Source organism: Choristoneura fumiferana, chromosome 13 (genome assembly GCF_025370935.1).
Source record: "Choristoneura fumiferana chromosome 13, NRCan_CFum_1, whole genome shotgun sequence".
Classification (NCBI taxonomy): domain Eukaryota; kingdom Metazoa; phylum Arthropoda; class Insecta; order Lepidoptera; family Tortricidae; genus Choristoneura; species Choristoneura fumiferana.
In genome coordinates, this window is record NC_133484.1 from 16,047,893 (window position 1) to 16,062,397 (window position 14,505).

Consider the following 14,505-nt stretch of genomic DNA (forward strand, 5'->3'; position numbering starts at 1 on the left):
GACCATTTTCCATTTGCACCAATGTCAGTAAATCAATCTTAACTGTACGTACAAATATAAATACTACTCGTTTATTAGTATCTTGGTTATATTAATATGAATGCTTGTATACTAATTAATAAAGTTTTTGGTTACCGACTTTCGTATTTATTCTAAGTCCATTTAACATCAGATCATCTGCCTTTTTTTTTATGTAGCCCGTAATATGTCCCACTGCTGGGCACATGTGACTTATTGCATCGTTTAAATGAGAAATTGCTGTATATCGCGGCGAAATTCCTAATCCACTCATACTCATACATGTGAGTTAACAGAAAATAGGCAGAGGCTTTCTTCGGGTCGTGTCATTAGTGTACGAGCATTCGGAACATAATTAACAACCGTTAGTATCTGTAATGACACTCGTTATTTCGTCTAACGTGTTCTTTACTTTCCAGCGACCTTCCACGTCTCACGGTACGGCAATCCGATCATGATATACAAAGGGTTCACCTATCGCCAGCACCGTATGTTGAACAATCGCATTCGTTGGGCCTGCTCCTCTAAGAAAGCATGCAAAGCCTGTGTCCACACATATGACGGAAAAATTGTGAAGGTGAAAGGAATACATCCTCATTTACCCAAGTACTAATAAATTTTTATCGTTTTTGTGAACTTGAGTAAAACTTGGATAGGAATAAAGATATATTATGTTAATATTTGAAATAGTTTTAGTGGTTCTTTATCGTTTACCCGAATTTCATATGCCCGAATGTATCGTTTTCTAGAATTTTCATTTGCCATAAAGTAATTTATTTCTGAAATAGTAATTTCTTCAGAGTTGATATTAAACTAACCATACTTAACCTACTGCATTCTATATGATGACATTTAAAAAAATCCTGAAAACAGCACGGTTCTTTATGTTCGTATAACCTGCGTCGTCGCTCGTTGGCACTACTGAGTTTACGTTAGTTACTTCTTTTGCCTTATGTACTACTTTACATTTAATTTAAGTGAGCCCTCTTTTTAGTCGCCAGGCCGGTCAGTCCTGGGCCGTCCCTGAATTGTATGCAGTAATAGTTTGGTAATTTCGTAATTATGTAGAGTGGGCCAAATTTTGTGCCTCTGAGTATATTTGATGTTAATTTTAATTTATTTTGAATGTGATTGTGAATTTTATGATCATAATCATAACCATTTCAGTTTTTTTTTATTTACTGACATAATTCATGTAAACTTTTGTACTAACAAATTGGTATCAGATATAATACTTATTCCATTATTTTCTTAAAATTATAATGTGTTTTACCCTCAAATGAATTTTTGGCTCACGGATAGCATGAGGGTTTATTGTTATTGTTGAAAGCTTTTAAAAATATATGAATCATTTTAAAATATTTTTTCCTGCAAACGTAGGGTTAGTTTCAGTATTTACGTAAAATGCAAACGACATTAAGAAAAATTGTGAGAGCTTACAAGTCAATTACCGATTGTGTTACTCCAAATATTATTTCTAAATGTTAAGTTATTATATCGTGTATTCATACAACACAGTTTTTCTATCCCTAATTTTTTGCACTATCATAAGGGTTTACTGTCATAATGTTGTTGTAATGTTTTATGTAGGTACCCAAAGAGTTTATATACAATTTATCTACGAATAAATGGTTAATATTGGTTATTGGTTAGTTCTTTACACCTGATACTTAACATTTATGCTTCATCATAATCTTAAATCGACATCACAAACAAGCTTTATCAATAAGCAAATAAAATAACTACTGACCCTTGAAGATCCCGGTCCAACATTTTCTTACAACTGTTTTTATACACACATACATACATATAATCACACCTCTTTCCCGTAGGGGTAGGCAGAGACCACTTCTTTCCACTTGCTACGATCCAATGGTTGTTTTTATCTACAATTAAAATTGAATAACGGATTTCTAACGTATATGTTGGGAGATTGAGGTTACATGTTTCGAACCTCATGGTCCTTGACTTGTGATACCAATGCATACGGGAGTAATCCGTTTATTTTATTGGGGGCTCGTTGTCCTTTTTTAATCACTTACATCTATGTCGAAATCGTGAAGGATAATCTAAAATAATTTTCAGCCTCAAAATCAAAACACACAGGAAAACGGACCTGCCGAAACATAGAGCAAAGAAAAAGAAAAGAAGAAACAAAACACCACAAAAACTCTCCTAAACCAGCGAAAGGAAACGTATTTATAGCGCTTCCACAGAATTCGGAAGCCCGTTTGAAGATGACATTGATACGACGACACTATCGTTACGTGATCAAATAGCGCAAGATGATCACACTGATCAACCAGGGACTTCTAACTGGACAACAGAGAGAGAACCAACAAGTGATTTGCAAGCGCCAAAGGAATCTAATGCCGCCAAAGATGACACTGGTATGTCTTAAGAATGCTTATTTCTCCGATCAATATTTTTGAGCCCTATTATTAGGTTAGTTTGACTGAAAAGTATTTATAGAAAAATATATGTAAAGTCGGGTTTTTTAATGAAGAATACTTAGAATGATGAATACTTTCACCCCATTGTATTGAAACACTGTTGAAACATTTGTCAACAGGTAAAAAATAATTTATTGAATTAGGCGTTACTTTGCGGAGGTTCATATCAATGAACTAAAAGAATTTCTTTGCTCACCGCGACCTTTAACTACCTAACTAATTTAACTTTTTTTTTGTACAAAAAAATGTTGAATAATATTTGCTGGAGTGTTCAATCAAACTAATCCAACTATCTGCTGAAATATTTCAGATTGATTTTGTGATAGATATGGCGTAATGATATTTCTTTAAAACCACTTCTTCACGCTTAATTTATTCGTCATTTCTTCAAGCTGCTGCGTTCAATATATACTTTTTCTCAAACATGCTCGGAAATGTATGCGTTAATGTCACGAAATGAAGACATGAAGTGTCTCATTTATGGCTCCCTACATAACTTCTTGGCCTAGGCCATGAAGTATGTATGAAAATCCATTATTGTCCGCTGCTGTAACTTTTTAAATTTGCTTACTAACATTAAACTGACAAAGGAAAAATTACGAACAGCCAACCACCACTACTCTGTAAGCATTTGCGATACTGCGATGCCATGCGATGCGATGCGATGCGATGGATGGATGGATGGATGTTTTTTTTTATTTATTCTCAAAAAAAGGTACATAATTTTAGTTACATCACTAATTTCGCCAAACTATGACTATGGATGGATGGATGAAATATTTCCTCACATTGTTTGAGAAAAGCACTATACAAACCTCGGCCAGAACAGGGATTGCTGGACTCGTTTTATCCGGCCTCGTCTACGACTCGGCCGTCTACCCCGAACTCGTCCATCAATCCCTTACTTCATGGCCTCTGCAGTAATGTACTATTGTGATAATGTACGTTCGAGAAAAACTATTAAAAGTGAACATTATAACCCTTTCTGCTCTGTTTAGACAAAAAATATTTATAAAATAGGAATGAAACTGACCAGTTTTTCTTTTTCAGTGGAAACCATAACATTCGAAGATGGCACACAGGCTTTTCTCTACAAGCGTCACGTCTACCGTGTGAGTGGTCGTGGTATCTGTGCTTGCAGCAAAATCACTGAAGGGTGTCACGCTGCTGTGGTCTTGGATATGGGAGACAGGGTTCTTGCCACCATGTTTCAACATAATCACGATCCTCCTACTCTGGACATAGGAGATGATGGATTATGTCGTGTGGTTGAGGGCAGGTTGTAACAGAAATGTACTCATTTCGATGCCTTGCTGTTTGAATTCTTCCTGCACTTACTTATTTATACTTGCTACAACAAACGTTACAAGTTAGATGCTCGTAAAAAAAATAGATGTGTGTATTGAAATTTTATGTAGAGTGGATCTATTCATTCAACGTCATGCAAGGTAATAAACCATTGAATTGTGTAATTTAATACATTTTCGTAAGATCTTCTCGGTTTAGGGGGACTTTTTATATATTTTGTATTGGTGACCTGTCGTTTCGCCGAGTTTAATTACGCAGATTTTCGTTTCGCAGACAACTATTGGCAGATTTTTCTTTTGGCCGAGCAACGTTTGGTATAATTTCTTTACGCCTATTATTCGTTTCGCCGAGTAGTCGGTAGGAAGAATAGCGATATGCAGATTTACTTTTAGTCGATTTTTTGTTTCGTAATTGTTTCAGTTGATCGAACAACTGTTCGCCGAAACACGATGCAAATGCAAATAACTTTATTTCGCTTGAAGAGGTGTTAATTAAAAGACAATATGGGGTCACATATTTCACCATCATCTGTCATGCAAAATGTCATAAATTACAGTATTTTTTTTATTACAATCAAAATGTCACCTGATTTACGAGTATAAGCAGAGTTATCGCATGCAATCAAAATGTGTGGTTAGGTGCGACGATGAGCGTTAGCAAGGAGGAATGTTAGGTAGAATTGTGACCAACAATGCACGAGACGAGCGAGCAAAGCGAGCGTGCCGCGGCAGCGGCCGGCGAGTTCCAGAACCAAACTGCTGGCGTCGCGACTTAGTTTGTTCAATGACGTCAATATAAAATAAACACAAATTCGAAAGCGAAAAGTTGTTCGAGCAAACGTTGAAAATGTGTAGTGATTAATCGGCTTAACGAATTTTTTGTTAATAGTTATTCGGCTTACTGACTCACAAGCCAAGTGAATAGCCTACTAAAGGTTGAGTTACGAAACGTTAGTCTGCGAAACAATACATCTGCGTACAAATTCATCGGCGTACCGTAGTCTGTCAATCAATAATCTGCGTAAAAATTGTCGGCGAATCATTAGGTAACCATTTTGTACTACTTAGATTCGATTGTGTGTTTAAAAGTTAATTACTTGGACTATCAAAATTTCAAAGAAGTTTATTGTTATTTTGATTAAATACTCAGTTAATTAAGGTTAACCAATTACATAAACCTTCCAAAGGATTATTAGTTGCAATTCTAACTTCCTGTGAATCATAATAAAGATTGCTTTAGTGGTGGAGTTTTGTGTAGCGATTTTTGTAGTCATGTCTGAATAATAGCATCATTAAATTTTTTGCTTTATAATCACTGCGATCAAAACTTCATTAGTCTGGTATTATTATCTAGAATCATTCAGGTAACCATTTTGTACTATCCAAATTAGATTCCGATCAAATTGATTGTGCGTTTATTCGGTTTATGAAGTCATAAGAAATAACTAACATGTGACAGTGCGTTCAAATTATCGGTGTAAAAATCAATTCAGTAAAGAAGTACATTAAATTGTATAATTTTGAGGTTAATAAGAATAACTAGCTAGTTTATTGTTATTTTGATTAAATACTCAGTTAATTAAGGTTAATTTAGCTTTTTAATAAACCTTACCAAAGGATAAATATAAGTTGCTTAATTCTAACTTCCTGTGAATCATAATAAAGATTGCTTTAGTGGTGGAGTTTTGTGTAGCGATTTTTTGTTAGTCATTCTGTAGGATTTTGTGCATTATAAATGCTTCTCTATTAAATCATTAATCTTAATAATATTGCTTTTTATTTGTCAACCATTAAATTCATTTGACTGTTCTCTCAGGTATTGAAAATTTTGCTGCAAGGGCAATCACGTAAGCTAACATTAGAACTAACTTGCCTTTTTATTACAGTGAGCATAATAAAGACGAAGAAGGGAAAAATGAACATTAAAGTCGGGGCTCACACGTTCTACCTCAAACCTGGCAACAACAAGACTGACAAGAAACGCTGGTGCTGCACACAGAATAAGTACTGCCGCGCTTGCTTACATATAGTCGATAACAAGATAGTGGCGATATTTAACCAACATAATCACGAGAAGAAATAAATTAATAAATTGTCATTGCAATCAGCTAAAATGTTAATTTTAAATGAACTCAATTAGATGAAAATAAACAAGAGAGAAAGAAACAAGAAGAACTTTTTTCTGTTTAGTTTAGACTCCATCGTCCGGTTGTTCATGAATGTGTATTAAACTTATTTGGTTATATTAGTTTGTTCCTCCGTTCGAGATTTCCTCCCATTTTAGTTTACTTAATTGAATGCATTTTTTCAATTGATTCCATTGATAGATGCATAAGTAAAAAAGATATTTTATTCTAAGCGACATTATTTCTTGTTACAGATGTATTTCCAATGTGGACAATCTACCCCGACTTCGAATTCGTGCCTTCAAAAACGGGTACCCGTCTCATCCAGTGTGAAGGGTATAGATACCATAAGAGAAAGTACTCTGGATCAATGAAAACTATGTGGCGGTGTGTGCACCACCACAAAGGTTGTAAAGCCGTGTTGTACACCGTAGAAGACACCATTGTATCAATGAGGAAAGAGCACAATCATAATCCAAGGAAATATTGTTCTGATGATTAAATCTTTATACCTAACTACAATATTACAACCAGGTTTTTTAGGTACGATTAAAGCTATCCGAGTTGGTCTATAGATTGCGAAGCTATCGAAGTATGGTATGATAAAATAATATGATGGATCGTTCAAACCCGCCATTGCCATTCGGAGTAGTAAACTTATTTATAATGTGAAAACTTGAACATAAAAATAGAAAATGAAACAGGATCTGAAAAATAACTTAAAATAAAGTATATAGATAGGATTATTTAAAATATTTGACCGGCCCTTTTATATAATAAGTGGTAAGTAATTTCTCTACATCAACGTGCTGACTGTAAGTGGACCATGTAGTTCAAAAGAAATGTTGTCGATGCGGCGGTTAGGGCCAACTAAGCTGGATATAAAAATAGCCTATGTACGAGTACGTACCTATAATATAGGTACGTAAATACATAGGCTTTTAAGAAAATTCATGTTTTGTTAAATACATGGTTCAGATTTGAAAGAAAAGTAGCAAATTATTTAAATGTCTTATTTTAAATATTGAATTTTCTTCTTTTGTTTTCTGATTTTTCTTTTGTTTCTTAATTGGTCGCACGTATACGTCTAAGTCTTAGTAGAACATTTTTGTAAAAAATATGTTTTATATTATCAAAATCGAGTAAATCACTGTTTTAATTTCAATGCTTTATTTATTAATACTTTATTTGCGTTTTACATATTTAATAATTGTCTACTTGGTAGGGAAATGTGCCTTAAAACTTAGTAGGTACTTCATATTGTAATTTAATCTTATTTTATTTTATGTAAGTTTTTTATTTTATGTTGGTAAGTTTGTTAAGTATAGAACCATTATAAATTTTTAGTTTTATTTAAACTTTACCTTATTTAACAGAAATCACCAAAATAAACAAATGTCGATTGGTTAAGGCTAAAGTTATGTTTTCAAATGAAAATTCTGCTTAAGGCGTGAAGGTAACTTAATTATTATTATTTTAGAATTTTCCTTCTTATTAAGTATATAATATTGAATTTTAATTTTTGACATATTTTTCTTAATTTTATTTTTGTATTAGCAGAATGTTTGCTCAACGAAATTATTTTTTTTTTAACTGGAAGGTTATTCCCAGATCGCAAATCGCAAATATCGTATGCATGTGATCAAGTTATTCGAATGAATTTTCCGGGAGTACTTTATTTTAATTGACAAATAACTACCCGAAAAGAATTGGATTCAGACCCCAGCAGAGCACCGGTTTTTTTATTATTATTATTTATTTAGAAGCTGTAATTGATGATAAGTAAAATCTATGTGTACGTATAGTAATTGTAAAATTGATCTAAGTAAAGTGCTAAAACGAGGATTAAATTTTCTAGATTTTATTTTTCGTTAGTAAAATGAATTACAAAAAAAAACGTTTTTTTTCTAAATATTCGTGAGGTGATTATGCATTTGATTTTTAATAATACTTTTCAGTTTACCTAAGCTGTTGTGAGACCATTTAAAAAAAACAAAATTAAATGGAATTCACGATTATTAGTCAGAAACGGTCCGACTAGTTTCGATCTTTTTGGAAGATCTTTTTATATGCGGTGCGTTTATGACGGTGCGTGGCGTCACCCGCTGATCGAAGCCCGCACTGCTTCGCGGCGCGCCCCTTGATGCTCTCACGCGGATTATTCCTGGCTTATAATTTTGAGTTGTACCGTTTAATTTTGTAACTTTTCAATCTCTTAAGTAAGAAAAAAATCACGATTAAATGTTTTTATTTATTTCTTTAAGTGGGTAGTTCTACGAACGTTTCAACCGCTATCAGTTTCGTGTCTCCTATATTAACAAAATGAGTCAGGTAGAATGGAAGGATTTCATAAAATGATAACAATTATAATTTATTTAAATTCCTTGCTTACGGTCTCTCATTTCTTTAATATATGCGACAGGAAACATAGCGGTTGAAACGCTTGTAGAACTACCGTGTTTGGTATTTTACACTTCAAAAATTGCTTATGAATATAATAAGTGCGGTAGAGAGTGTATACCGTGGATTGTGCGGTGGCTACTACCAAAACACAGTACTACCATTCGCCCCCCATATCTGGATAGTGTCTTCATATAAAAATTATGAATCAGTCAGTAAGTAAAGAATTTGTTGTTGAATCATCGGTTTTGAGACGTGCAGAGTTTTGAGTTCCTATTTCAGTGTACGGCGCTCGCTGTCTGCTTTTTCGTCAGAGACTCAGTACATTATAAAGAATACGGTAATCTGATCTACGGACCGCTCTCTGTATCAGCTCTTACAAAAGTAGTATTGAAGTATTTTTCACTCACAGTGCCTTTCTTACTGTTCTAGGTTTAATACCGTTTCACTTTGAGAAGTCCACAAAAGGCACGCGCGTGTTGGTCGTAGATGGGTTCCGCTTTAATACCCTCCAAGGGACCAATAACGGTCTCATGGCGAAGATCAGGTGGAGGTGCTCCAGGAACCGAGAGGGCTGCAGAGTCTGCGCATACACCTTCGATGATCAATTGCTCACTCTGAAGAACGAACACAATCATCCGCCCCCGAGAAATACTCACTATATCTAGTGCCATCCACGAAGACGCGTAATTTTTTCAAAATTAGACATTAATGACATTATAATAACGGTACGCGTCATCGTGAATGACTTTACTTATACGTTCTTACGTAGGTCATTGATACTTATTAAGTTTTTGGCTCGACCCGGGATCAAAATAATGCCGCAAAGATTACATTTTAGATGACAGAAGATTGACAGAAGTGTTCGATTTTGTTAAACATTCACTCCTGGTAACAAAAATAGTAAATGTTGGAATCAGGGGGTCTTCATAATCTTGTTTTTTTATATACAGAATAGCCGTGGTGGCCGAGTGGTTTGATCTATAGCCCCTCGAGCAGAGGATCGTGGGTTGAAACCCTTTGAGTTTTTCTAAATTCATGTGCGAAATTACACTTGAATTTTATAACGTGCTTAACGGTGAAGGAAAACATCGTGAGGAAACCATTCTGAGACTAGGCCTGTCCCCAGCAGTGGGACGTATATGGGCTGGGATGATGATACAGAATAGGCTTTCCGTTTCACTACAATCACGCCTGATGTTTAGTAATTAGATCAGATCATAATTATTATTTGGATAAAAGGTGTCAGTGTGTTCAAATACTTTTATTTTAGTGGTAAAGCCGAAGCAAAGGTCGCATATATCTATCATAAATCATGTACGTACTGTAGTCCTGTATTGTAAATATTACAGCGGAAAAACATGAAAACATTTATGAGTAAGTATAAAAAAATAGAGTATGTATCAGCTATCTAAGTAGTTATTAAACGCTTACAACAACGCAATTTTCACTTAATATAAGTAATGTAAAGATATTCAATCAATAAATTTAAAAAAGAAAAGGGCTCCGAAGCGGTAACGTTTCGTGTGCTCTGCCTTCTCCGTTTGGGAATACAGGCGTGATGTTTGTGTGTGTGCGTAAATTTTGAAAATTGTAACTCCATCGATGATTCCGCCAATGATGAGGTTGAAAAGACAAACTCACAATAATGTTAAAGAGCAAGAGAATTGTGACATTTTAAGGATTAAAATTAGATAAATAATTATATAGAAAACTGAAATTGACCATGTAATTACAAGGTTGTAATTACAAATTGCTTTTGTTAGGAGTAGACTAAGGCGCACTTCTATGTAACAGTTCCCGTTTGAAAAATCAATATTGTGACGCAAAAATGTTAGTGTTAGATAAGTTTTAATATTTGTGCGCTAGGATTAACTATAAAATATAATACTTAAGTACACGGGCGACCGAGCTTTGCTCGGGCTAAAACTCGATAATGTTTCTATTCAGATATGTAACTCGTTATAATTTTTTCGCAGGAGTTTGTTCTTTAGATATATTTATAATTATGTTATAAAACTTTACGTAGCTGTTAATCAGACCAATATTGCATAGCATTATTTACGCAACAAATATCTGAAATTTCGTGATTGTTTTTACATTTGAATAAAATAAGTTATTTTACTGATTTGTGGTGTGCAATAAAGAATATTTGAATTATAATTTTGTTGTGAATTTCGTAAAAATACATAAAAAAGGCTTACATACAGTATTTAGGTTGGGACAGATATAATTTGTATAAATATTTAATATGTAAGTATGTTTATCCGTTGCCTAGTATCCATAGTACAAGCTTTGCTTAGTTTGGGACTAGGTCAATTGGTGTCAAATATGAAAAATTGCACTCGAGCCTTCAATGTTCGATATATATTTATCTATTTACAAGCTTTACACACACACGCACACACAAAACCTACACACCTTCTATGCTTTGCTATACTCGCTAGATCCCCTTGTACAAACCACTTCCTAATGTCCTTAAGGTAAGGGGACAAGAGTGCTGATTATAGATGGATATCGCTTCAATGCTTGCACAGATGTCAATGCTCTGACAGCTGTTCTCTCCGATATCAACAAAATTTGGGAAGTATGTAGACTCAGGGCATAATTCCGTTTCGTTTTTGTTACGAATTTGTCTCAATAATTTTCGGAGAGATAAACAGGGTAGTCGCCATCATTTATATCTGACACGTCCTTCCGGCCCTAGAAATAGAGTCGTATCATATATTTATGCACGATTGTTGTGTCAGATTTTAATGCTGGTGACTGTACATTGTACAACGGTAGACAGAAATGCCCTGTTATACGTATACAGGGTGGTACCAAATGATGATACTTTACTTAAACAGGTGATAGTGTTGCTTAAACTGAACAACTTTCTCCAAGGAACATATGTCGAAAAACGAAAAAAAAAAACAGACTCCCATACAAAATGTATTGGTTATAGCTGACCGACTTACTATGGAATGGCGAAAAAACAAAGCGTTTTTCGACCAATGTTCCTTGGAGAAAGTTGTTCACCTGTTTAAGTAAAGTATCATCATTTGATACACGCATTATAACAATAGATGCAAAAGATTTTTATGCAAACTGGTCATAAATTAAATTTCGTGACCGTTAGCATCTATAGCTAAAAACGCGTCAATTATTGAATTCCTTAGATTCTCATACAGTATTTTTTTCAGGCGAACCACACTTCTTTAGTACGTCGGATCTAAAAAGCTCAAAGTTCCTGTTCATCGATGGCTACAAGTACCACCGCCACAGGAGCGGGACCTGCGCAGTGACACCCACAAACAAATTACGGTGGCGATGCTCCAAATTCAAGGCTGGGTGCAAAGCGATAGCATACACTGTGTTCGACGAAATTGCAGCGGTTAAGAATGGACATAACCACCCGACTGAGTAGTAGTGAAATTAGCATTATTCCCCTATTTAACCAACAAAACAATTAAATCAGGCGTTTCTTTGCGGAGATCCATATCAATGAACTGAAACAATTACTTTGCTCATCCGAGCACACATTATTTAGTATTATGTAATTGACGCTGATTTTTTTGAGATATTACGAGGTATATTCTGGCTGGAATATGTGATGTTCCGTCGTTTCAGGGAAGCGAAGATGATGAACTAAAAGAATTTCCTTGCTCACCCGCGACCTTGCGATAGCTATGTTTATGAAAGTAATGTGTGTTCATGCAGTTCGTCCACCTCCACGCTGTAAGAACACACACAAATCACACAAACCCATTTATCACCACCACCACACCACTCTGACGCGTTTCGAACTCAACTAGAGCTCATCTTCAGAGCGACACAACCGTTCACCATGCTACCAGATGTTAGTCATATTTGTTGATTGCATAAACTTAGCTATCATAAGGTCTTGAGTGGGCAAAGTAATTGTTTTAGTTCACCAATAAAACAGGTTAATTAAATCGCTGAACTAAAACAAAGAAAGTTAAGCTTATTTTGCTACGTCATTGCAACATATGTATGTTCTCAATTCAAACCTCACCCACGTGCCGCTCTTACGTAAATCAACATGTCACATGATCAGATCATTAACACTACGAGTAGTTTGGATAACGATGCAAGTAGGTACAGCGGGTCACTTTTTTACTCTATCGCATTGACAGATTGACAATCTTGCATGGCGTTTAGTACGTAGCTGTAAAACGACAAAGTAGGAAAGTGTACAGCTACTTTTGTTGCTGACTGTACTTTTGGATTATGCTGATATTTCCTAGCTGGTGACGCGTTTCTAGCTAGCGTTCGTAGTGTTAAATAAGCATAAATCACCGAGCACGACCATTCTCGTCTGATATCACTCTTCGTTCAAAAAAGTCGATGACCGCCATATTGAATAGTTGAGGAATGAATAATTTGGGAAAAAGTTTTCGACGAAAAGCCAGGACCCAAAAATGATACATACTTATACATAAGTAACAAGACATAATATAATAGTGCCAATATTTCGGGCACCACGCCACAAGCGCCTTCTTGAGATTTTGTGTAGGTAAGTAATACACCGTGTTTTTTTTATATCCGTTGACTTTGGCAGACGATTCAGTTCATTGATATGAACTACCAGATAGTTAACTTTTTCGCGAAATTGAAAAAAAATATTTTTTTCCAAAATAAAAAACTTTTTTTCTTGCATAATAGCTTCACATTCATTGTTAATTGTTGTTGTTGTTTCTTTAAAAAAAATATGGCTCTGTCCATTGGAGGACAATTTTGCCAGTGTCTAGTAATTTTTGCCGTTGTACGGTAAAAAAATTCTAGAAAACGAAATATGAGAGGTAATGGTGGATGAACGATGACAGCGCGAATCGTGAGTTTTGTTAATTGTTAAATTATAAAATAAACAAACTTGACAAGTGACATTGATGTGACACATAAGAGAAGGCATCAAAATAATCTACATGTAGAATTATGAGTATGGTCCTTGTATGGTCATTACTATGTGTGGTTTATTAAGGATTGGCATTATAGCACTTACGAAACGCCAGTGTTGCCATGCGTGGCGCGCTTGACAGAGCCTGAGATCTGGACGCGGGAAAAGCGATCGTCAATTGTCAGTTTGGAAAAAGAAGTCTGGCCCGAGTCGACAGTCTCAGGAACTGTTACGCGTTTCTTTATTATTTAGCTAGGCTTTTCCTTAAGTTATTGTGAATCGTTATGATAGTTGCATTTCTAAGATTTCAGTGAACGAGTGTCGTATTGTTTTGGTTTTATCTTTACCACAATTAGTGGACTTTTGTTAGTTCTTCAAAATAGTTTCATTATCTGCCCGAATCCCACTTGTTATGCCCACATTGATCATGTTACGGTCGGATCCCGGCTCTCTAAGTCCTATCTTACGACATACATATTTAACTTTCTTTTGCTAAATATGTGTGAACTAAACACAAATTTGTTACTTTGAAAAAAAAACTATAAATTAAGGATTTTTACGCGGTTTTACTGCTGATAATTAATTATTTTAACTTTTGATTATCTTTTAAACAATAAGAGTTAGGCCACGGTTGTCTTAGAGAAATTAACTTCATTTGACCTGTAGATTGTCCCCTTAAAGTTAACGGATATCAAAAAATAAACCGGTGTATAGTTTTTATTTTCCTTCTTAATTATTAAAAAGTCGTATTTTAATTTGTAAATATAGTGAACATTGTTTTCCAATATACTCGTATCATTAAATCAGGAAAAAAGTAAATGCCAACTTTTTCCTGATTTAATGATACGAGAGTATTCGAATAAATCTGATTGTGAAGGCGTGGCAAGATGCTTTGTTACTTGCTTATTGTTATAAGTAAGGACAAAACATATAGTTCTAAATATTAAAGGCCCTGTTCAGAGGAGCAAGTTTAATTAAAAACGTTTCTTGAAGGTGACAATGTATTTTCTTCTTTCTTTCTTTTTTTTTGTGCAATAAAGAGTTTACATACATACAAAGTTTAAAAACCTGTTGTTTCCACAATAGCTTCCATCAACCTCCGCCTTAGGCCTCTGCTAAATGGCCCTTAGGCCGAGATAGTTCTATCGGATTGCAATTCTAGTCAAATTACATGGACAGTTTCACATACAACAATTTATTTTTTCAGCGTCTTTTGTGACCTCCCAACGAGGGAATACTTTAATAAGTTTAGGCGGTTTCACTTTTTACCACAAGAAGAGAGAAAGTACGATTGGACCACA

General features: G+C 34.8%; 1 protein-coding gene across 1 annotated transcript in view; it reads left to right on the forward strand.

Annotated features, from left to right (window-relative positions):
- LOC141434168 (uncharacterized) overlaps nucleotides 1–14,505 on the forward strand; it is a 500,735-nt gene that overhangs the window by 383,774 nt on the left and 102,456 nt on the right. The window lies entirely within an intron of this gene.